Here is a 24,496-nt window from a genome sequence, read left to right on the forward strand (position 1 = left end):
CTCCCTTCTGCGACGAATCTTAAGGTGAATAAAGTAATTATTTAAGACTCACTCGTTGTCGGCAGTTTCCTACAGCAGGAGACTTCTTTGTTACCCCATTTGGTTAATGGAATCATTGCAGATACTGTGTGCAACCAGACAGAAACTGGCTGGAGTCCTGCTTCGTGCAATGAGAAATCGTAACTTCTGTATTACAGTGCTACAAAGGTCACAGCCTGTGCCTAAAAGCACTGAATATGCACATTGTTTTAAAATTGCGTTACATACAAGACACGCTACCGCAAACCATACGTAGATCTAGTATTCAATAAAAATCAAGTGTTTTGCTGCAGTTTGAAGGTATTTGTTAACTTCTCATTGCTCGTAAGTTATTTATTGTTTTCCATGCACGTCATTGCTTGGTTTTACAGGCAAGAAAATGTCACTTTAAGGGTCACACATTTGGCAGTTGAATGTCACTCATAAGCGTACTGAAAGCATGGAAATGCCACACACGAGCAATTTGAAAACTTGGCAGCTATGAACACGCCCTCTTGTTTCTATTCCCTTTTCGCTCTTAGCTCGGAACCTTCAGTTCCTTTTCATGTACGGGCCGAAGCAATGCCAGAGACACCCAACGATAGCGAAAGCACGCCTGGCAGCCGCCCTGCAGCAGATCCCCAGCTAGACACCTCACAGAGAGGCGTAAGCACCCTATGTATGTCTGTCTGGGGCTTGTGCTGCTGTCAGCTCGGCCGGCCTCTGGGAGGAGCCCGGCCTCAGCTGCTGACGCGCCAGGAAACACTCAGAGCAGATACACACTGCCCCGGCTAGCGGCCCTGGATCCAGGAAGAGGGCAGACGGAGCTCCAAACCCTGGGGCGCGAGCGGGCTGCACCCGGACACAGCTCGGCGCCTTGTTGGTAAGAGATAAACTTACATTGCGTATAACTATACTGCACGCGGCGCTTCTAGTGGACGGGTTTGCTGCATCTGAAAGCGGCGTCGCTACTGACAGACGACCGGTCACGCGAGTAACGATTGTAGTGTTTTGTTTCCATGAGCAAGGTACTGGGAGGGGGCGCACTGCCCTCGGAACTCAGAAACTGCCTTCGCGTTTTGTAGGTGTTTTGTATCAGACTGAAACAAGCCTTTTTGTCTTCCTAAATCTCTATGCAGCAGTTCTTTTGATCGACTTTAAGACGGTTCTTGTGGTCGTCACTTTTTACGTTAAAAAAGGTAGGGAGATTTGTTCTTTAGACACAGCGTGTCTGATAAGTGGAGGCTAGAGGGGGCTCGACTACTTTCAAAATAAAGACTGCCAGATCCTTTTAAAAAAGTGTTTATTTCGAAACTGGAAAAGATTGACTAAGTGGCGACAACAGAACTAGATAACGGTTTCTGTTGTGTACGAAGACAGCTCGTGTGCACGTTTACCAGCCGTCTTATCTTAGGTTTTCATTTACTCTTGCTTATCACTTCGTTGACACTAGCTAAGACCGTGATGGCTAGGTATCTACTCCTGTTTACTTATGATGTATGCTTGTATTGCCCATGACATTTTTAGAGTTGCCACCTGGTTGTTGTTTTTACCGGTCCGGACTGTGGTTTTAAGTCCACGCCGGTACAAATATTGGGGAAAAATAGTGAAATCAGGTATTTTTTTCCTTCTGGAACACAAACCTAAAACAGCAAAATTCAAAAACACATCAGTTGAAAAGTATTGGAGAACTGTCAAAATCATTTCGTAATGACTGGTGTAACAAACAGATAATTGCCGTGTCACAAAAGAACCTTGACAATTTTACACACATTCTTTTCACATACTAGCTCTTGGCTGTTCCCGTAAAGCAAACCGTAAGACAAGTGACCAGTATTTTTTTTTTCTCAGAAAAATTGCATCCGTGGTTACAATCCTAATCATTTTTAGGCATAGGATGTATTAAAACACGTGCCATCACAGAAGCTGTTTGCACCAATATTGCACCTCCAATAATAACTTTTTTTCCTGGTAGCGCAATCGAAGGTATTGTGGTATATAAGGTTGTGGTATTGCGGGTGCGTAGGAGCTTTGTAGTACATTGTTTTATCTTTGCTCGCCCATGCTGTCTGATGGTATTCTCACGATCACTCGTTCTGAGACACGCACCTCATAGCTGGCATCAGCACTGACAACACTACATCCCAATCTGACATACTGAAACCAGTATAGCCCAAAGCAGTGGTAACTCTTTCTGAAGTCCTCACCTTCCTGAATTGGGAATGGATGCTGTACAGTGGTGGGTGCTAAAAGTGTCCGGTACGTGATCAGTGTCCTCAAGAAGGACGAGTTCTATGCCACTCGGTGTCTTTCTCTCTTAAGAACGATTGTGGAACTATGAACATTTATCACAGTTATCGGATAGGGCCAAAATAGCACACCATCTTTGTGTGATCAGCACTGAATCCCATTGCCCAAAGCATGACGACCTGGCTCTTCTTTTCTTATCTGCACACGCCGTCATCGTCTTCGTGCTTTTCTCATGGTGCGTCACTTCTGATGAAGAGGGTTGAGAGGTTGTCCCAGAAGAGTTCCTGGTGTGAATCTGTATTCCAAAGCATAGTTCTGGTGGGGATATGCTCATAGCGCTATGTGGCATATCACAACACTCTTACTGACTGTCAGAATACTTACGTTGTTGTGTCAGTTTAGCAATCTGCTTTCCTTTTTAGGTCTTACCTACTGACCTAGCTAGCTATCTGTGGCAGAAGGCTATAGTTACGTTGTTGTGTCAGTTTAGCAATCTGCCTTCCTTTTTAGGTCTTACCTACTGACCTGGCTAGCTATCTGTGGCAGAAGGCTATAGTGCGCAATAACAATACTTACTGTAAACTTAGGGTCAGCATATTGTTATCATTGGTTGACGTTCTTTCAATATCACTTGCTTGTTTCTTATCCAAAGTCTTTCTTCCCTCTCTTGTGCTTGTCTGTTGCTTGGAGCATAGCTTATTTGCCATCCTTTTGAGTGAATGTTTTGCATTCTTTCATAACTCACTTCAAGGAAGTACTTTTTTCTTTTTCTTTGAGCACTCCGTGGGAGCATGTGTTTTCATGCTCTCTTTCAACCTTCTGTGACCTCCCTCATCACATTCCCATTGTTCGTGCTTAACCTTTTGCTTCCTACAGCCCCAACTCCTCTATAAAAGCAGAGTAGCAGGTTTATCTTTGTTAGAGTTTGATTCAACAGCAGTCGTTATTGAGTTGGCTTTGTTTTATCTCCTGCATTTCACATGTTGCACCAAATCCGAAGGCTTGGCACAAAAAAACGGCATTTATGGCACTGGGAGATTGGTAGACTCCTGCTTTCTCTGAGCTGGCATATGAGGCAGAATCTATACTTGGGGTCACAGGAATGGAAATGTCTCTTTATTCCTAAAATCCGCTTGTTAGGCTCGTGCCCGGAACCAAATGGCACAACAATTTGTATCAGCCCCACGTTATGTGAAAAGTAAATTTGGTATTGGCAACCATTCTCTACTAAATTCCACCTCAACCTGTTCTGTTTGGAGTTACCGCATGAAAAGCATTAAAGGAACAAACTGTGGCATTTATTAAGATTGCAAATATCGAAGTAAACACACTGTTTTGAGATGCCTTAATTTGTTTTTGCTTTCCATTTAAATGTTTTTTTACTTTCTTTTTAACAGTACTTTGCGAATTAGCATTGGAGAAGTCAATAGTTTGGCACTCTCGTTGTAAAGGAGCTATAAGTTGGTTATGCCAAGAATTGTAATGTCTGTTCCAGTGATTTTACATGCATGCAATATCTGTTAACTATATCACGCTTTAAATTTCTACTTGCACCCCAGTGTTGTATGACACAAGTGATGAGGAAACACCTTCATACGTAACTCCCTCTTTTTGAAAGTTTCCCTTTTTAAAGGGCCTCAGTTGGCTTGACATTTTTTGCCACACTTAAAAATAACCACTCCTTTCTACAAGGTGGCTGCCAAGCTTCATAAATTTACTCAACTAGGAAGTGCAGAGCTACAGCTGAATCGCCATGATACAATTTTACTACTCTGCTAGCACAAGTCTCTCAAAAGAAGGGCCTCACTTTCAAGTGAGAAGTTCACACCAGTAAGGTAGAGCCTAAAATTATGGAGGTATTGATACCTGCCATAGCATCACCTGCTGTTGGACTTTTACCTGGTATTGTATTAATATTAATTTTGTTTAGGCAACTGTGACTGCGGATTCCCCATTGTGTCATATGCAGGTTTTGTTTGCTGCCATTCATTAGTGAAATTCAAATGAGTGACATGTTACCTCCGTGGGCCTGCATCCACAGCACCTGTTAAATTAATTTGCTAGGCAAGGTTACCTCTAACTGGCACAGAAAGGATCACCCTGCCAAGGGAAGGCGAGGCTTCTTCAGGATCAGAGACTTTCACTTCAGCTGCACAGTGTCACAGAACATTAATACATAGTGTCTCACCTGCTCTCTTTGTAAGAGATGGCTTGTTAAAAGGGGCAATATAGGCAGGAGAGTCACTATGCACATTAAGGCTAGGTGACAACATAATATGTGCTTTCCTAACGCCACGCCTTTCCAGAGTATCTGATGTATTCCTTCAATAATTGTTTCAGATATTGAATGCAGTGACAGTAACATTCTATGTAACCAACTAGAATGGATAATGTTATGAATAAGAGACTTATGCATTTTCCTTATCCTAAAAAGTTGTCTACTCCATGTGATATTTTACATCTAGAATAGAAGAAACATTAACTGGTTAGTGGTGGCCATTTTTTAATATTTTGTATATTAAGCCACTTAACATGAAGATCCATGCTTCCTAGTAGTTGCTTAATGTCTGCTTGCATCTCCATCGGCATGAAGGCAGTTTCTTCTATGATCATCTTTGGATCAGTGTTTCTTGTGTTCTTCACTCCATGGTCATGGGTGTTTTTTTTTTCTTCATTTGTGGGTATCATGTTATTGAATGTTGACTGATCTGTTCTATGTCAGGATCGGAGGCTCAGATTATGCATGAGTTTTCTCAGTTTTATTGCTCAGCAGCCGAAAAACAACATGATATCAAACAACATTAAAGACTACAAATCCCATGAGTCTTTGATTTTGTACTTTTAACAGTCCATCCATAGAGTCCACCATAAAACATCCACCAAAGGAAAGCACTTCTCTTTTGTCGCTGCTCAGCAACCAGATAAGTGCTTTTTCTTGGTGCCTTCATTTTGCATTCATTTGTTGATAACTGTACTGTTTATGTGCCCCTGTTGCTGAGCTTGTCAAGTTAGTTTCTCCCTCAGCGAGAGCCTTCTATGCGGCTCTGCACGTTGTGATGGCTTGCTAGTATTACTTTAGGGCATGGATGCACTGTGGTGGCTTGCAGGTACCGCTAGAGGGCGTTGGGTGCAGTGCAACTGAACTGCCGTACAAAAAGACGGTTCAGATTGCAGTTTCAGGTTGGGCCCCTTTGAATATAAAATTTAGCCTTTGTGAAGGAAAGTTTCAATTCAGTTAGGGACTCGGAGGCAAAGATTATCCCTCCCCGTTGTTCATTCTCATTCAGCGACCTTACCCTTATCTTTTAAGAATTTATGGACGTGAGGATGAGTATATTTTTCTGATGTCACCATTATGTCATGGTATTGAGTTGTAGCATTGTTGTTAATAATGTGTTTGAAGTTGTCCTCTTAACAGTGTTCGGACAGCAGTCGTGAATTCCCAGTGTTGATCTATTTTTTTTTTCCTGTGGTAGGAGCAGATCAGAAACAGGATGTCTGAATTGAATCAATGGAAAATGTCTATCGCATAAAGAAAGAGGAAGTGCTTTTCCTTGGTGGATGTTTTTATATGGTGGACTCTATGGTTGAACGGTTGACAGTAGAAAACCGAAGAGTCATGGGATATGTAGTCTCTAATGTTTGATATAATGTTGATTTTGGGCTGCTGAGCAATAAAATAGAGACAGTTTGTGCATAATCCTTGCCTCTGTGTCCTTCATAGAACTGAAACTTTTCATCATGGTAGGTAGAAAATGTTATATTCTTTAGATGAACTGCATTTGATTGTGATTTTAATAACTGTGACACTATGGCCTGCCAGGATACAAGTCCCTGTGATACCTTCTGTTTTGTTTGACAGCTACTTTTAGATGTTCATTGTTACTTTGCAATGTTAATTGTATGTTCAGGATCTCTGTCCTAAGGTTGCCTTACTTTTGACGTGATGAAGGTGGAGGGCAAATGTTGCTCCCAGTGTTGTTGTTTTTGCTCAGCCCACAACCCTTCCACAGCTCAATGTGGCTTATGATAATTTTTTCCTAATGAGTTAGGTGAGGTTGTCTTCCCAGCCCATCAGGAGGCGCGCTGTCATTTTCTTAGTTTGTTGCACCATTGCAACCATATTTTCTGCCAATTTGAATAAATACCATTTTCAACAAGTGTCATGCCAATGTGCTTCTTTAGGAGACAATTCACCCAAGACCATTGAAATTCTAAACAACACCTTGACAGAAGTCAGGGTCCAGGCCACACGATCTCAGGATGGGCTATGCTGGAGAGAAGGGTATATGCACCATAATTACCTTGATGAGAAAGCTCTGACAGTGAAAACAGAAACTCACAGGCTACCTGCTTTTCCCAGTAGGAGGAAAACCAGAGCTCAGCTGTATGCAGCAAAGACTCCAACACTCAAGCAATAAGTCCCGACAAGGAAGGGATTGCAGGAGAAGCTTCAAACACCTTAGCAGCAAATGAGGTCACTCTTACTAATAAGGAAAAGAAACGGCAAAGGAAAGCGCAGAAGAAGGCCAAGGCGGCTCAGCAAAACAGTATCTGGAAGTCATTCGCGAAGTCCACTGGTACGCAAGGCAAAGACCCTGAGAAGAAAGATGTGGGAGACTTGGATTATGGCAGCATATACCTCACGCAGCAGACGACAATGCAAAAGGATAACCAGGATAACCAAACTCATGCCGTTTCTGCATGCAAAAGTCAACCATCTCAGCAAAACTAGACACTTAAGGACATAAGTCCTTCGAACGGTGGCCGTGGTGGAACTCCAGCTCAGCAGGAGGTTGCGACAAGCAACCCCCCCAGAAGAGGATCCTAACATCTGCCAGATCACTGTCCAACGGAACCGAATGGGCAACGCTAGGAGGGAAGCCTTCAATTATTGGGATAACAACCAAACACCTGCAGTAATCGATCATTGCCAGGTCTCACAATATCTCTCACAGGCAAACACCATGCCGGATATCGGCAAGAAACCACATACAAGGAATGATATGTATCTCAAACTGCTGACACCAATAAGCTTGCCAGGAGGTCATATCTTACAACAAACAGTGGCTTTGAACGACAACAAACTCCTCTTCATCCCCCGGTACAATTCCAAAGGGGCTTTTGACATCTTAAGTAGAGGGACAATTTTCAAACTTATAAATGAAATTCGGCCCATAGCACATATCACCACGACTGAGCTGCTGACAGTGGAGTTTGTTCCTCACTCGAATAACAGGGTCAAAGAAGCAACACTTACATCATGGACCTCCCCAGCCACCGCCGCCCAAATCCTGGCACACCAGGACATTTTTAGTTGATGGGGCATCACGCTACAAAGACATGAACCGTGTCGATATCCTTGCCCCCTGCTCCTGGGAAATGAGAGGGGGGCCTCAGTGTTGAAAGGAGCAGTTGGAGTGGTGGCAACTCGAAGCAGATGAGTAAATTTACCTATAGTAAGGAATCAAAGTTCGCTTCATCAGGAGAGAAGCCACCAAGTATATATCGGCAGGCTTCCAATTTGGAAACAGGTAGAGTGGCAACCTATAATGGCCCACAGTAGCAACTGGTCCTGACGAAAGATTGAGACGGCAATCTGCTGTAGAGGACACCCTCTACATATGGTCTTGGAACTGCCATGGTCTGAAACAAATAGCAACAGACGCGGAGGGTTGAAGATCCTACAACAATTTGATATCATCATGCTTCAGGAAACTTGGTGTATGAAGCAAATTCAAATCTCAGGGCTATGTCGGCCGGCATGTTCCTGCAGTCAAGATTAAAAAGTGTGGGCATCCCAAAGGTGGCATTACTACACTATGTTCAACCAAAAGTAGTTGGGCCATCAAACAAATTGACCTTGGAATTGACTGGCTGCTGCCAATTAAGTTGGAACCTCAGGAGCTAAACGGTGCTAAAACACAGCTGCTATTAACCAATGTATACATTGACCCCAACAAGGGTCAAAACAGAGAAAACATGGAAACACTGTTAAACATCCTAAAAATGTTGCAGGGGGAGTACAAGGAGGCCTTTTATAATGTGTCAGGTGACTTTAATGCTGACTTGAGTAAAGGCTATACAAAACAGGGACACAAATACCATGGTATGCACTCGAACAATAGGTGTGAAAATCTTGGCTTCCGTCGCTTGACGACCCACTTAAGGGGAGACGTCCCTACACTAGTAACTTTCTCAAGTGGATCAATAAAATCAACAATTGACTTCACGTTAATAAATGAAGCAGCACTGCCACTAGTTGCCACCTACAATATTTATGTACGACCAGAGAGTGATCACTTTCCACAAGCCATACATTTAAGACGGGAATGGAAGCGACTACCAACCGCAAACATCATTATCGCCGCCCCGACGACCTATAATACAAAAAAGTTATAATGGCAGGGGCACGGCATTGAGAAAGTGATGGAAGAAGTGTATCGCTGTGCGGGGTCACTAGAAGAGCTCAAGAAAGAACTTGAGAACCAGGAACAAATGGCATTGAGTTCAGGAGCACAGGTGAAGGCTTGGAAGGAACTATGCGACTCAATACTGAACAAATTTCCTAATAATATCCCTTTCTCAAACTCTGCATTTGCTGCAAATAAAAATTTCAAAGGTGTTATCGAAGAACATTCATGGTATAACAGATCCTTGCATAAATTAAAAACTCAAGTCTCATGTGAAGAAAAAAAAAGTGGCAAAGGAGGCACGAAGGGACAATTATCCCAGCAAAACAAGGCTCCTTAAATTGAGATCACAATATAAGAAAGATTGCTGGATCAAAAAAAGGCAGTACTAGGAGGATCTGTGGTCAAAGCTCTTGATGTCTAATAATCAGAAGAACAACAAAAAGTTTTGGCAACTGGTGAATGGGCTGATACCTGGAAAAAATCGACACTCTAATGCAGGCATTGATGCTGCCACTTGGGAAGCCCATGTCTCAGCATTGTGTTTGTCCTCAGACCAACAGGTGAAGGAAGAGGACCCTCTGCCTGCAAGTTGTTGCACTTTAAGTTCGACTGACTTTGGTTTTAGTGTAAAGTTGAAAACCGTTGCTTCCCAGCCCGATTCTGATCAAGACAACGCTCTCGCAGATATAGACATTGAGCAGCTAATAGGCATTATAACAAAGCTAAAAACAAAAGGAGCTGCTGGACAGAGCATCATCCCTAACACCCTTTTTAAAGGTGATGCAACATATTGGGCTTATTACTTGATGCTCCTTTTTAACGATCTCCCCGGTACAAAGCTGCTTCCAGACGCCTGGAAAGGCAACATCTTTCATCTAATTTATAAGACCAGCAATTCTGCCTCCCCGCAAAATTACAGGCTAATAGCCTTGATTGATATCGAAGCTAAGCTTTATGCAACCTGTCTGCTGCAACAATTATCGGTTTGGATACACAAGAAACACCTCCTGCCACAAAGTCAGACTGGCTTCAGAGTAGGCATGGGGACTTCAACCACTTTGACTGCATTGGCTTTGCTAGGCATTAAGCCTAGGCATAAAAAAAAGCCGACTATTCGCCTGTTTTATTAATCTTAAGTCGGCTTTTGATTGTGTCCCAAGAATTCGCCTATGGGAAAAATTGAAAAGCTTGGGTCTCCCTAGTAGCCTGTTGAATGTAATGATGGAGCTATATTCAGGTACTTGTGCGCGAGTCAAAATTGGGAAAGGTGGACTTTTAACGGTTTAAAGCAAGGATGTGTTTTAGCCCTTATGCTTTTTAATGTATATCTAGCTGACCTGGCCAACTCTTTTTCTCTTGTAAACAGTCTACCGCCCGTTTTGGCGCAGGAAGCAATTGCATGGTTACAGTACGCAGACAACATAGTATTACTTAGTCAAACTCCAAATGGTCTGCAGCACAGCATTGACACACTTACTGGATATATAGTTAAGCCAGGTCTGGAATTAAACTTGAATAAAACTAAAGTGGTCAGATTGGTGGACTTGAAATTGAAATCTTTTGCATGACTCATTAACGGAATGCGGGTGGAGGTCGTTCCCGCATATAAATACTTGGGTTTCATAGTGGACCAACACCTGACCTTTAAACCACTGCTTGTTGCTACTCAAGCAAAGGCTCAATCCTGGACATATGGATTTAAGATATTAATACAAAAAATGAGTTGCCCATCATAAAGCCATCTGCTCTCTGTAATGTCATCAAGGCTAATGCGAACTGTTACATATGGGGCTGAATCAATTTTGGGCAAAGAAATAGCAGTCTTCAATTAAATTCAAACGAATGCCTATAAATCAGTGTTCCAGCTTCCAAAATCTACTTCACCAGCCCAGGTACACCTAGAATTTGGATTAAAAAAACGATAAATTTCAGAGCAAAAATGCAGCCTTAAAACTCTGCTGGAGACTGCGAGCAGCCGAGACAGGAACTATATATAAGCAATCTATGCTGCTGTGAAATTGAGGAGCAACAGCGCAGCAACGCTGAAGGTTCATGGGGAAACCATCTGAATAACTCTATAAAGGAACTGGGTCTGCAAAACATCTGGGGCTTGAGCAAAGCGGAGTTTTACCGGATGGTAAACACTGCTACTCGTTATTGTCGCTTACAATACACAAGAGCATGCTTGCCAAAAGACAACATGCCTGGACCATACTGTCATCATATAAAACACTCCAAGCACAGGAATATTTATCAGTATTTTTCACGCAATCGCTGAAACATCAATTAATGCTTCTGCTCTTTGGGATGATTGAAACTAAAGACTTGGCCCCTCCTTGGAAGCAGCAGTTTAGGACTCAATCTTGTCACCTCTGTGGGTACAAACAAGGGTCCCTTGTTCACGTTTTTTGTGCATGCCCAGTGCTGGCTGAACAAAGGAATACATACATGAAATACTTCTTTATGGCTCTGGGTACACGCTCATGTAGGCCAGCCGTCATTAGCTGGTTAAGTGGCTCCTCAGTTCCTCTTGCCTGTTGGGGGACTACGTTTTTGGTGCAGACTTTTAAAAAACTGTTGAATATTACTGAAAAGGTAGCACTAAGCCAGGATGGATAGGGGTGCTGCTGTTTCAAATGCCACGGGTGTATGCGGATCCCGCTTTGGACTATTCTTGAGAAATGTTTTAAGCGTTATGACTACCAGGTGGGGTCAATCCACCTGGATAGTGCGCAATCTAGAGGCACATCAATTAACAGTATCGGGGTCTGTTTTAACTGTTTTTGTAATTGTATGCTTTTCATTATTAACTAGAGAGCGAAAATGTGATGAGTTTTAAATTGGCGTTGGTTTCAATTAACTATGCTAATAAAATTTACTACTACTACAGTATCGATTTGCACGAATGCTACCAATTATACAGGGAGTGCAGAATTATTAGGCAAATGAGTATTTTGACCACATCATCCTCTTTATGCATGTTGTCTTACTCCAAGCTGTATAGGCTCGAAAGCCTACTACCAATTAAGCATATTAGGTGATGTGCATCTCTGTAATGAGAAGGGGTGTGGTCTAATGACATCAACACCCTATATCAGGTGTGCATAATTATTAGGCAACTTCCTTTCCTTTGGCAAAATGGGTCAAAAGAAGGACTTGACAGGCTCAGAAAAGTCAAAAATAGTGAGATATCTTGCAGAGGGATGCAGCACTCTTAAAATTGCAAAGCTTCTGAAGCGTGATCATCGAACAATCAAGCGTTTCATTCAAAATAGTCAACAGGGTCGCAAGAAGCGTGTGGAAAAACCAAGGCGCAAAATAACTGCCCATGAACTGAGAAAAGTCAAGCGTGCAGCTGCCACGATGCCACTTGCCACCAGTTTGGCCATATTTCAGAGCTGCAACATCACTGGAGTGCCCAAAAGCACAAGGTGTGCAATACTCAGAGACATGGCCAAGGTAAGAAAGGCTGAAAGACGACCACCACTGAACAAGACACACAAGCTGAAACGTCAAGACTGGGCCAAGAAATATCTCAAGACTGATTTTTCTAAGGTTATATGGACTGATGAAATGAGAGTGAGTCTTGATGGGCCAGATGGATGGGCCCGTGGCTGGATTGGTAAAGGGCAGAGAGCTCCAGTCTGACTCAGACGCCAGCAAGGTGGAGGTGGAGTACTGGTTTGGGCTGGTATCATCAAAGATGAGCTTGTGGGGCCTTTTCGGGTTGAGGATGGAGTCAAGCTCAACTCCCAGTCCTACTGCCAGTTCCTGGAAGACACCTTCTTCAAGCAGTGGTACAGGAAGAAGTCTGCATCCTTCAAGAAAAACATGATTTTCATGCAGGACAATGCTCCATCACACGCGTCCAAGTACTCCACAGCGTGGCTGGCAAGAAAGGGTATAAAAGAAGGAAATCTAATGACATGGCCTCCTTGTTCACCTGATCTGAACCCCATTGAGAACCTGTGGTCCATCATCAAATGTGAGATTTACAAGGAGGGAAAACAGTACACCTCTCTGAACAGTGTCTGGGAGGCTGTGGTTGCTGCTGCACGCAATGTTGATGGTGAACAGATCAAAACACTGACCGAATCCATGGATGGCAGGCTTTTGAGTGTCCTTGCAAAGAAAGGTGGCTATATTGGTCACTGATTTGTTTTTGTTTTGTTTTTGAATGTCAGAAATGTATATTTGTGAATGTTGAGATGTTATATTGGTTTCACTGGTAATGATAAATAATTGAAATGGGTATATATTTTTTTTTGTTAAGTTGCCTAATAATTATGCACAGTGATAGTCACCTGCACACACAGATATCCCCCTAACATAGCTAAAACTAAAAACAAACTAAAAACTACTTCCAAAAATATTCAGTTTTGATATTAATGAGTTTTTTGGGTTCATTGAGAACATGGTTGTTGTTCAATAATAAAATTAATCCTCAAAAATACAACTTGCCTAATAATTCTGCACTCCCTGTATGCAGTGTTACTTTTTAGGACATGCTAAACATTATGTAGATATTCTCAGTGATAAAATAGGCCTTCCTTAACTTGCCTTAAGCCCCCCACTACCCCACTTCCTCTTTATAGTCCACCCACAGGACTAGACTGGCATTACCAGGCATTGCGTGTTTCCCCTGTGGGCTGGCAGAGTTTGAGACGGATTCACTGCCGGCGGTGAGTGGTTTTGTCCCTGGGGACTGGCCGCCCGTGTTTCTATCTGCAACACTTATAAATAAACAGTGCAAAGTATATGATTTAAAAGCGTGCTTGAAAACCGTTTGTTTGTGCATTTCTTTGGTTCCTTTTTCTTACAGGCAAGAACGATGCCAGCAGCAAAACCGTCCCCACCAGCAGTGAAACCAACTCCCACCCTGCCAAACTATTAGTAAACACTGGTCTCGCTCTCTACATGGTGATTGGGGAGTGGGCTTGGAAAATTTGCCAGGGTTGTTTTTTGCTGCCCAGTCCTGCCATGCCCACCCATGTTCTCGCCCCCCCCCCCACCCCCAGATCCTGGAGCCAGGTCTATTATGGATGTACTTCAAGGCATAGCTGGCAAGTTTTAAATTATATATGTGTGTCGGTACCATGATTTATGTGTCCTGGTGAGTGACATTCAACAATCAAAAGTTTGACACTTAGAGTGACACTTTCTCACGAGTGAAACCAAGTTGTGATGTGAATGGATACAGACAGATATCAGAAATGACGCCCTTTTGAGCAGTGATAAGCTCTAAAAAGATATTTGAATGCTGCAAACCCTGAAATGAAAGATCACTAACCTGCTTTCCTTCCAGTCAGGCACGGGTCATGTGTAACATATTTTAAAAGAGAGACTCTGAAGTAGCCCAGCGCTGCAAAATCCATCAGCCAGCAGCTCAGCATTACAAGTCAAAAACCGTACTGGCTACTTTGGTGAAATGCAGCCTGACACCCTTGAGCACCTAATGGTCACAGTGGCACTTCAATGCATGACTAATGCGTTTCAGTGCAGTGATGCAGATATCCGCACTGAAATGCAGCCATCTAACCCCAGGTGTGTGTTAATTAACTGGACTGCAGGGAAATGCCCAGTGAATAAAAGGCATGCCCATCCTTAACTAATATCAGATGCATTTTGTACTTCAGTTTTGATTATCATCCTGTTTGAACACTATACACCGCACAGATCACTTTATGTTTTAAAACATCCAAAAAAGTAAACTTAAAAAAAGGTGCACAAGCAGAAAGAAAACGATTCTGCAATAAACAAACTAGTGAAAGCAAAAGAACAAACCCACTAAATAACTGCGTAAATGGTAGCAGTGAAGCTAAATATTAAATAAAAAAATTAATCATGCATCCTGACTGTCAATAAAGTGTTGTGTATTCTGTGTTCCCAGGTGAGCATTTCACATGTGCAGCTTTTTTCTACCTGCTAATAACAAGACAAATTGCCTCGCATGAGTGCCACCACATTTCCAAATGTTTCCCTCAAATAGGGAACAAATATGAACCAGGCTAATAATAGCTGCTTTTGGAGATCAGAGTTGAACATAACTGCCTGTATCTGCTTTCACATGTTGTCTTTAGTTAGACATTGATAATCACCTACAGGAGCACAACGTTTTTTTTGCAGACATGAAATTAAACAATCTGATTGTAATTTGAAAAGTAAACACAATGCGACCACAGCACACAGATGTACAGTCTAATCAGATAGCAAGGATTTGTATCCCTGGTAAGACGCTGGAGTTGGAGAAAGAATACGTAAATGTCCCAAGTCTGTTGAAGAAGGTGTCTTTAATTGGAGGCACGGTTTGCCTCAACACTCAGGTGACTTCATCAAGGCTAGACCATCCGGCCAGCTAGGAAATGTTGGAGTGCCTACAGTTAGGCTAGTAGATATAGATCTGGAAAAGTCTGTTAATGGTAGTAACTCTTTTTATCGTTTCGTTTGTGGATCGACCGGACAACCTTTCCGGCTCTGCATTGTGACGCGTTTTTTGTGTTTGGGGGCTTATCAGGGCCCTTTTCAGTTTTCACAGTCACTACTGGAACTCCAAGCACCTCACGTCCTAGAGATACTACCATTAACAGACTTTTCCAGATCTATGTCTACTAGCCTAACTGTAGGCACTCCAACATTTCCTAGCTGGCCAGATGGCCTAGCCTTGATGAAGTCACCTGAGTGACGAAACACGTGTTGGCTGTATTTTGAAGAACGCGTTATCGCAAACTGTGCCTCCAATTAAAGACACCTTCTTCAACGGACTTGGGACATTTACGTATTCTTTCTCCAACTCCAGCGTCCTACCAGGGATACAAATCCTTGCTATCTGATTAGACTGTACATCTGTGTGCTGTGGTCGCATTGTGTTTATTGTTATTGTGTACATTTGTACTCATCTTTGTGTCTACTGGGTAGTAGGGCACCTGACCACTGGCACCAACATTTGACTGTGCTTACATCTGTAACTCATACTGTGTTTACTCCCTGGATGTGCAGCATCTCTCACCCTTACTACCCCCTTATTTTTGTCCTAGGCCGTAATTTGAAAAGTAATTAGATAATGCAAGTCGTCTGGGCTGTGCCTAAAAGGAAGCAAATTGCCAACAATACAATTTAACATCAAAACAGGAAAATAGTTTGTGAGTAATATTTTCTGAGGAACAAACCATGGCATTACAATAATGTTCATTAATGTTTAGGAAATCAAATGCTTTATTTGACATCCTACACTGTGCCCTAACATATGGTTCCTCTCTGCTGGGCCATGGGTGCCAGCCAGCTGACGAACTGCTTTGAGACAGTGAGAGTGCACTCGGGTCGGGCCGCACGCGCCATCCGGCAGAAGGATGTCCAGGGGTTAGTGCAGCAGCAGGTGGGTCCTCAGAGTGAGCAGAGACTGGAGTTGGGGGGACCATGGGCAAACATATCCTGCCATGCTGCACCCCGTGCACACAGCCCCACTTTCACCACTAATTATGGTTCGCAAGCAGGGTGACAGAATTTATGGTTCAGGCTCGAGCGGCCGCCTGAACCATCAATTGTAGCATGCGCTGCATACCTCAAGGCCCTAGTGCCTGTAAAACAAAAGATGTCAAGTGCCCAGCCCATATGGATCCGTTAGATGATTACACTTTCCTTGGTACTTCATATGCGCATGACTAATTGTTTTTCATCCCCCACACTGCTGGGGAAACAATAAGTCAGACTTGGTCACCATAGTAAGAGTGGTGAGCACCAGAAGTGATTATGTAAATTGCCAGTTCCCAAGCAGAGGCATAGCAAGTGCCTGAATCACTTTTGTTGTTAATCATTCTTCAGCACCTCTACGAACATTCATCGGAGGAGCTGTAAATGCGTGACCAATGAATTTTAGAGCAGTGATACAGACCATCACAATATTACGCGTTAGTCTAACTCCTGATGCATGGTATTTGTCAGGGCTGGCGAGGTTGAACTCCCCAGTCTTAACTAGCAGTGTTTTATATTCTTGCCCATCCAAGAAGAAGGCGATTTGACTATAAATAGTTTAAAGTTAGTGCATTCAAGGAGTTTATGCTTTCCTCAAATTCATTCCAAAGGTTTTCTCAACAAACTGTATCTCTTAGCATCTTTGTGCTTAGTCAATCCCACAATGTTCTAAAATCTTCCTTAACCCCTTTGCTGCCAGGCCTTTTCCCCCTTGGGTGCCAAGCCTTTTTTTGGCTGTTTGGGGCAGTTCCCATTTTGGCCCTCATAACGTTTTGTCCACATAAGCTACCCACGCCAAATTTGTGTCCTTCTTTTCCAACATCCTAGGGATTCTAGAGATACCCAGACTTTGTGGGTTCCCCTGAAGGAGACCAAGAAATTAGCCAAAATTAACAGTGAAATTTTCATTTTTTCAAAAGAAAAAAAAATGGGAAAAAAGGGCTGCAGAAGAAGGCTTTTTTTTTTTTCTTCCGTGAAAATGGCATCAAAAATGGTTTGTGGTGCTAAAATCGTCATCTTCCCAGCTTTCAGGAACAGGCAGACTTGAATCAGAAAACCCAATTTTTCAACACAATTTTGGCATTATGCTGGGACATAGCCCATTTTTACTATTTTTTGTGCTTTCAGCCTTTTTTCAGTTAGTGACAGAAATCAGAGTGAAACCAGTGCTGGATCCCAGAAAGCTAAACATTTCTGAAAAGTAAGGGGTAATTTGTGTAGATCCTACAAGTGTTTCCTACAGAAAATATTGAACTTGAGGTGAAAAAAACAGCAATTTTTCTCCACGTTTTACTCTGTAACTTTTTCCTGCGATGTCAGATTTTTTAAAGCAATATACCGTTACGCCTGCTGGACTCTTCTGGTTGGGGGTTATATAGGGCTTGTAGGTTCCCTTGCCAAAGACAATAAATGAGCTGCACCTTGCAATGGGTTTTCATTCTATACTGGGTATACAGCAATTCATTTGCTGAAATATAAAGAGTGAAAAATAGGTATCAAGGACACCTTTGTATTTCCAAAATGGGCACAAGATAAGGTATTGAGAAGCAGTGGTTATTTTCACATTTCTGAATTTTGGGGTGACCATACTAGCATGTGTATTACAGGGCATTTCTCAAATAAACGTCTTTTTTACACACAGTCTTACATTTGAAAGGGAAAAAATGTTGAGAAAGACAAGGGGCAATAACACTTGTTTTGCTATTCTGTGTTCCCCCAAGTCTCCCGATAAAAATGGTTCCTCACATGCGTGGGTAGGCCTAATGCTCGTGACAGGAAACGCAACATGGATACATCACATTTTTACATTGAAATCTGACGTGTTTTTTGCAAAGTGCCTAGCTGTAGATTTTGGCCTCTAGCTCAGCCGGCACCTAGGAAATCCTACCTAACCTGCGCATTTTTTAAAGCTAGACACCTAGGGGAATCCAAGATGGGGTGACTTGTGGGGCTCTTACCAGGTTCTGTTACCCAGAATCCTTTGCAGACCTCAAAATTTGTCCAAAAACACTTTTTCCTCACATTGTGGTGACAGAAAGTTCTGGAAACTGAGAGGAGCCACAAACTTCCTTCCACCCAGCGTTCCCTCAAGTATCCCGATAAAAATAGTACCTCACTTGTGTGGGTAGGCCTAGCACCCGCAAAAGTAAATGCCCCAAAACACAACGCGGACACATCACATTTTCCCAAAGAAAACAGAGCTGTTTTTTTCAAAGTACTTAGCTGTGGATTTTGGCCTCTAGCTCAGCCGACACCTAGGGAAACCTACTCCTTTTTTGTCCATTATTTTTGTCCCATGACAGATCCCAAACGTTTCAGAAACTGCGCAATTTGAGAAACATAAGTGCGTTGTCAGTTTCAAGAAAAGTTACACTAGTATGCTACAGTTCTATACATTAGGGCATTCTTCTTGCACATTATTTAGCACTAAACTGAAATACAAATGTTAACACGGTACACAACAGTTTGTTCACACTTTACTATGTTTTGTTTTATTTAATTTGGACAAAGGTGGAGTATAAATGAAATGAAAGATAAAAGACCATTCTAAGGATAATTCAGCTTCAGCTGCTTTCCATTGCTCCTGGAAACGCAAAAATAAAACAATACAGAATATGTACAGAAAGAGGCACTGAATCAGACCTCTACGGTCATTTAATGGTTCTAAGTGTCAGTCAGATTTTGTCACATGCCACAGAAGACACATTTGGTGAGTGAAAGAATCAATCAGTGACATATGTAGTTGCGTTTATGGCAGCTGAGATAGACCAACAGTTATACGAGTTCCTGTGGAAAGGGTCTGAAGATAAAGTATTTGTATTTCTTTCTGTGGGCACTTAGGTTGGCTGTTCGATCCTCTTTAGTTATCATTCACGCTTGATATCATCCAGAGGAATAGCAAAGAATAAAATAAAGTTGTGATTCAGTGGCTGCATAGGGGAATATGTAGCATTGGACAGACCCTATGAGCATGGCAATGGTAAAGAAAGAACATTTGCCACTGAAATGGCCTGCCAGGCAAACCCCATTCGATTCTCAAGAGAATCCTCTCATCAAAGACGACTTAAACATGAAGAGATGTTGTGAACGCCATCTAAAATGAGTTGATTCCATTCACAATCGAAATGAGACTGTCAAAACCTTCATCATTCCTAGAATGGCTTTCCTGTATCCCGTTAAGAGGTTAACATATGTGAGGACATCTGCACTCTTCCAGCGTGGTTGCCGTTTTGTGGAAAGCTGTGTCCACTCTACTCTCTGTATTTGAATTTTATTGCAAGACCGGAGGCTCATATTCTGCTTTTCTTTTTTTGTTTAATTTCAATAGCAGCAATCAAGACAGAAAAGCTACAAATCCCAAAAGGCAAACTAACGTAGCCAAGGGGAAGAAATACGTAGTCCATAGAAATGCACCAATCATGGGCCAGAAGACCCCATAATACTCATCTTGACTGTGAACAGCCCTATTTTCTTGCTGCTCGCAGTCAAGATAAGTATATTGGCAGAATTCATTAATTACCTAATGTTCTTTTACCGTGTATTTCACTGTTTGTTTTGCTTATGTGCTTTTCCCTTGTTGCACTCTCTGCTCCTCGCGTCTTTCCAGCCGGCTTGTAGCAGCACTGTATAACGCGCCTGCCTTGCGCCCGCTTTGTTTTTTTTTCCCCTGAAGCTTCGACGTTCCTCTCATCGCGGTTGCCATATTTGGCGACGGTTGAGAGAAATGTCATGCTCCTCTGCTTCTTTTAACATTTACACTTATTGGATTGGCTTCGCTGCTTCTCCGCCTTCTGCTGCATCGTTCCTTATACGCTGTAAGGTTTCCTTTCATCTTCCTTTGCCTTCCCTTCTTTGGGTCCTCGCTTTTCTCTGCCCATAGGTGGAGTTAAGCTAGTTTCTGCCTCTGGTTGAGGAAATTTAACCCTTTCAAAGCCAGCCATTATTTATTATACTGTTTGACAAAACAATTATCATGGAAATCGATAGGACTCCTAGTTTACATGCCATGAATGAGGAGGAGGAGGTTATGAAAGAGAATTTGAGTGACTTTATTCAAAGTTATGTGGAGCTGGCAGTCTCTGCCTCAATAGACAAACTAAAAATATTTGGAAAATTCAGTTTTAAGCTTGGTGTCTAAGACAATTTTGGCCCAGTCTGCGGGGAATAGCAGAAAATGCCCTTTGTCTAAAAAAAATCCCAAGTTGGCTTTATTGGTTGGTGAGGGTTCCTCACAAAAGACAGAGGACGCGGCTCCTCATCGGCCTCCCTTAAGGGAGGAGATATTAAAGAATCAATAGTCTCTTAAATCTTCCTCAAAATCGAAGAACATTTCCTCTCCTATTGTTATTTAAAAAATTCTGGATACTGATGATGATATTCAAGATGCTGATTCGGACACAGGTAAATCCGATAATGATTATGGGGACTTATTTCCCCCTCCTCCTCCTCCTCCTCCTAAGAAGGCGAAAATTTCAGCTCAAGAGCCTTCAAAACCTCTAACAATTACTGATGCTGAAGGGGTTCCTATGTTTGACCCAAATGATATACGTCATCCACACTCCACAGAATGGTTTCCTGCGGACCATGTGGGAGAGTATGTGGCTTCAAGATTACGCACTCCCCTGGACTAACAGACCAGAGCAAAACTACGATCGGAGTGCCCTCGTCATTTCCTACAGTCAAATATAACTTACTCCATCCTTTGATCCTTCCCTCCTTACCTTTTTTACTATGGGGGTCATTACAACCTCGGCGGTCTTTTTTGAAGACCGCCGAGGTAGCGCCGTGTGGAAGACCGCCAGTGGTGGCGGTTTTCTGCTCAGCCTATTATGACCGTTGGCAGCTCTCCGTCCTTTTACAGACGGTGAGCCGCCAACAGCCATACTGGCGGGAGGCGGGGGAGTGGAGGTTGCTCCACCTCCACCGCTACGCCAACAGAACACCGCCCAGCGAATCACGTCCTGTGATTCGGCGCGGCGGTGTTCTGTTGGCGGTGTGGTGTCGGCGGAGCTGCCCCCATGGCTCCCGTCCCCTCCCGGAGGATCGACGGAACAGGTAAGTCGATCGTCCGTTAGGGGAGGGGGTGGGGGGTGTTGTGTGGGTGCATGGGGGTGTGTGTGTGTGTATGTAGAGGGGGTGTGTAAGTGCGTGTATGCTTGCGGGGGTGTTGTGTGTATGGGAATGAGTGCGTGTATGTCTGTGGGTATGTCTGTATGGATGTGTGCGTGTATGTCTGAATGTGGGTGTGCGTGTCTAACTGTGTGTGTGGATGTTGGCATGTATGTCGGCGTGTGTGCGTGTAAGGGTGTAGGTGGTGCCTGCGTGCGTGTCATGTGGGTATGGGTGATCTGATGTTGGTGGTCGGGTGGGGTGGCAGGGATGGTGGGGGGTTTAGGGGAGGGAGTCGGGGTGGGGGAGACCCCTATCAGTGGCAGGGAAGGAATTCCCTGGCACTGATAGTGCTTACCGCCATGGATTTCATGGCGGTTCAAACTGCTGGAAATCCACGACAGTAAGCTGGGTCCAAATACCGCCGGCAGTATAGTGACGGCCGCCGGGCTGGAGACCCAGGTCTCCAGCCCATCGGTCATCTCCGCCCTGGCGGGCGGAACGGAAAACCGGCGGATGACCTTGGCGGTAACCACCATGGTCATAATTCCCCAAAGTAACACCGCCAGCCTGTTGGCGGTCTTACTGCCGGTTTAACACCGATCGCCAGGGTTGTAATGACCCCCTAAGTTTGGTAAGGATCGCCGCAAAGTTGTGAATAAGGCATGATCCACATGCTAAGATAAACTCTTGGCCACTGTGGGGCCATTGACTCGTATTTTTGATTTGGCCGAAGCAGCTCGGTTGGATAAGTCTCTATGGGTGCAACTTACCTTATGTCGGTTGGGTAATGCCAACGCTGCAATCATGCACAAGCGCAGGAAAAGTCTCCTACTCAAGCTTGACCCCAAACTTGTAAATCTGGCTGTCTTGGATCCTGGCTTCAAGGCGGAAGGTCTCCTTTTTGGGGATTCCTTCATAAAGGAACTTAGTAAATATGTGGCATCTTTCGCTTCTTTGGATAAAGCCCAGCAATCTCTTAAGAAGATGTTCTCCAGTTGGGTTTTTGCCAGGGACGGCAGAGGCAGAAACCGCTTTACCAGCAGTTCATACAGCAACCATGGTTCCTGTGGTGCATACAACACCTCTGTAACAGGCGTGCCGTTACACCATTGCCGTCAGCGGAGCAGGTTGCAGGGGCAACCGCAGACTGCATCATCAGGAAGTGCCCCGGGGGCACTTCAAAGAGGATATCCAGCGATCTCAAGGAACTTCGGGGGTCAGGAGGAGGCGCGGAGGGGAGACAACACGGAAGGGCAAGAGGAGGACGCAAGTGTGGACAGAGGCAAGGAAGGGAGAAAAGACGCAGGGAGACCACAGCAGAGGGGGGATGCCCGAGCATGTCAGAGGATACGGAGGAGAGGAGCGAGGACGCAAGTGTGAAAAAACGAGGAGAAGCGTAAAGACGAGGAGGGTCAATAGCCGGAGGGGAGAGGAGACTTGAATAAAAAAAGAAGACGTGGAGGAGGTGAAGGGAGACACGGAGAGGCTGAGGCATGAAGGAAGAGACTACGTCAGAGGTGATAGAAGGAAGCAGAGCGGGACTCCAGGTGCAGCGAGAGGAGGACCTGTCACCAGAACACTCAGCCGCGTTCCTGGAGGGACTTGGCTGCACAAGGTATGATCCTACCTCTTTAAGGGAACTCCCTTTGAGACTAGGGAGACGAGGAGAGGGGAAAGGGAAGACTAGGGTAACTACTCATTTATGGAAAAGGTGACTGAGGTGGGGTAAGGGGAAATGCCTGATACACCAGCACCAATGCATGCCATGCATGTTTGGACATTTGAGTACTCCACACCTTACATTCCCACTCACTCCCTCCCCCTGGTGAACCTGGCATAGGATTTTGTTATAACAATATCACTTACCTGATATCTGGTTTCGTTATCTTCCTCCCGAAGCATTCCGGTCCACAGCAGGATTCGACTCCAGCGGAGTGGATAACCAATCTAGGAGAGAGAAGGAAGACACGTAACAAGGACATTAGGATGTCATACCCATCTTGTTTCTGAAAACTTACTCAAGAACAAAAGATCACATAGAAAACCTTAATCATAGTCCGTGTCTCATGTACTTTGGCCTTACCAAGAATGTAGACCAGAGTTCTCCCCCCAGAAAAGCAGTGGTTTCCGCAGCAAAGGCAACAGGGGTTCCAGATATTCCTCTCAACCCCGTAAGTCACCTTTCTGGTGGTCGACTTTTACTGTTTGTGCCAAAATGGCAGTCGAGTACTGTGGACCTATGGTTTTTAAACCATGTGCAAGGTAATGCTATTGAGCTTTATTCAAAGCCTGTTCAGTCAGTGCTTCCTCACCCTCCCCAGTTCTCTGTGGAAATGACAAACCTAAGTTCGGCAGAAATGCAGTCTCTTTTTCAAAAACACACAATTGTCCCTTGTCAACTCGATTTTTCAGGTTTCATCAGTTCAGTTTTTCTAGTTCAAAAGAAGAACACAAAGATGTGCCCAGTCACCCATTTGAAACATTTCAACCATTTTGTCGTTTATCGCCATTTCAAAATGGAGACCATATGACATCTCAGTGATTCTCTCCTTCAGTGCAACTGTATGGTTCGTTTGGACCTGCAGGATGCATATCTTACCATCCCCATGCATCCGGATTCCAAAAGATACTTACAATTCCAATTGCTAAACCAGACTTTTCATTTCTCCTCCCTTCCTTTTGGTCTCCCTTCTGCTCCCTGGTATTTCACAAAGCTGATGAAGCCAGTTGTGGCTTTTCTTAGAGCCCAAGGAGTCAGATTAATCATTTACTTGAACAATATCCTCATCATGAACCAGAACCTTTCTTCTCTTCAATCTCATGTCCAGTTAGCTTTTTCTGGTCTGTCAGATCTCAGCTTTATCATCAACGATGAAATGCCTTCTCTGGTCCGGCTTCAGCAAATAGAGTTTCTAGGTTTCCTAGTGGACTCCGCTACTCTACGTCTTCCCCCAGCAAAAATAAAATCCCTAAAATCCGAGATTCTTCAAACTTTACGCAAATTGCCTATATCCATCCGATCACTAGCAAGGATAGTAGGCCTTTTATCTTCCTCAGTTCTGGCCATTTTTCGAGGTCTGCTTCATTACAGAGCACTTCAAAGACTAAAGATACGTCATCTTCAAAAGGGTCTTGCCTACTCAGACAATATTTCCCTAGATCAAGAATCTTGCCCAGAATTACAATGGTGGTTAGACCATTTAGATACCTGGAACAGCAGGACTATCTTTACA

At 43.6% G+C, this 24,496-nt stretch overlaps 1 protein-coding gene across 3 annotated transcripts in view; it reads left to right on the top strand.

Annotated features, from left to right (window-relative positions):
• Nucleotides 1–572: 572 nt before the first annotated feature.
• Nucleotides 573–24,496, top strand: part of SGK3 (serum/glucocorticoid regulated kinase family member 3) — a 449,614-nt gene continuing 425,690 nt past the window's right edge. Inside the window, exon 1 of one of the 3 annotated variants that reach the window (XM_069220281.1) lies at nt 573–901. The gene's annotated coding sequence lies outside the window, so the exon portion shown is untranslated. The remainder of the gene's footprint in view (nt 902–24,496) is intronic. The other 2 variants (XM_069220279.1, XM_069220282.1) reach the window with 2 other exon arrangements.

The sequence above is a fragment of the Pleurodeles waltl genome, chromosome 2_2 (assembly GCF_031143425.1).
Source record: "Pleurodeles waltl isolate 20211129_DDA chromosome 2_2, aPleWal1.hap1.20221129, whole genome shotgun sequence".
In the NCBI taxonomy this organism is placed as follows: domain Eukaryota; kingdom Metazoa; phylum Chordata; class Amphibia; order Caudata; family Salamandridae; genus Pleurodeles; species Pleurodeles waltl.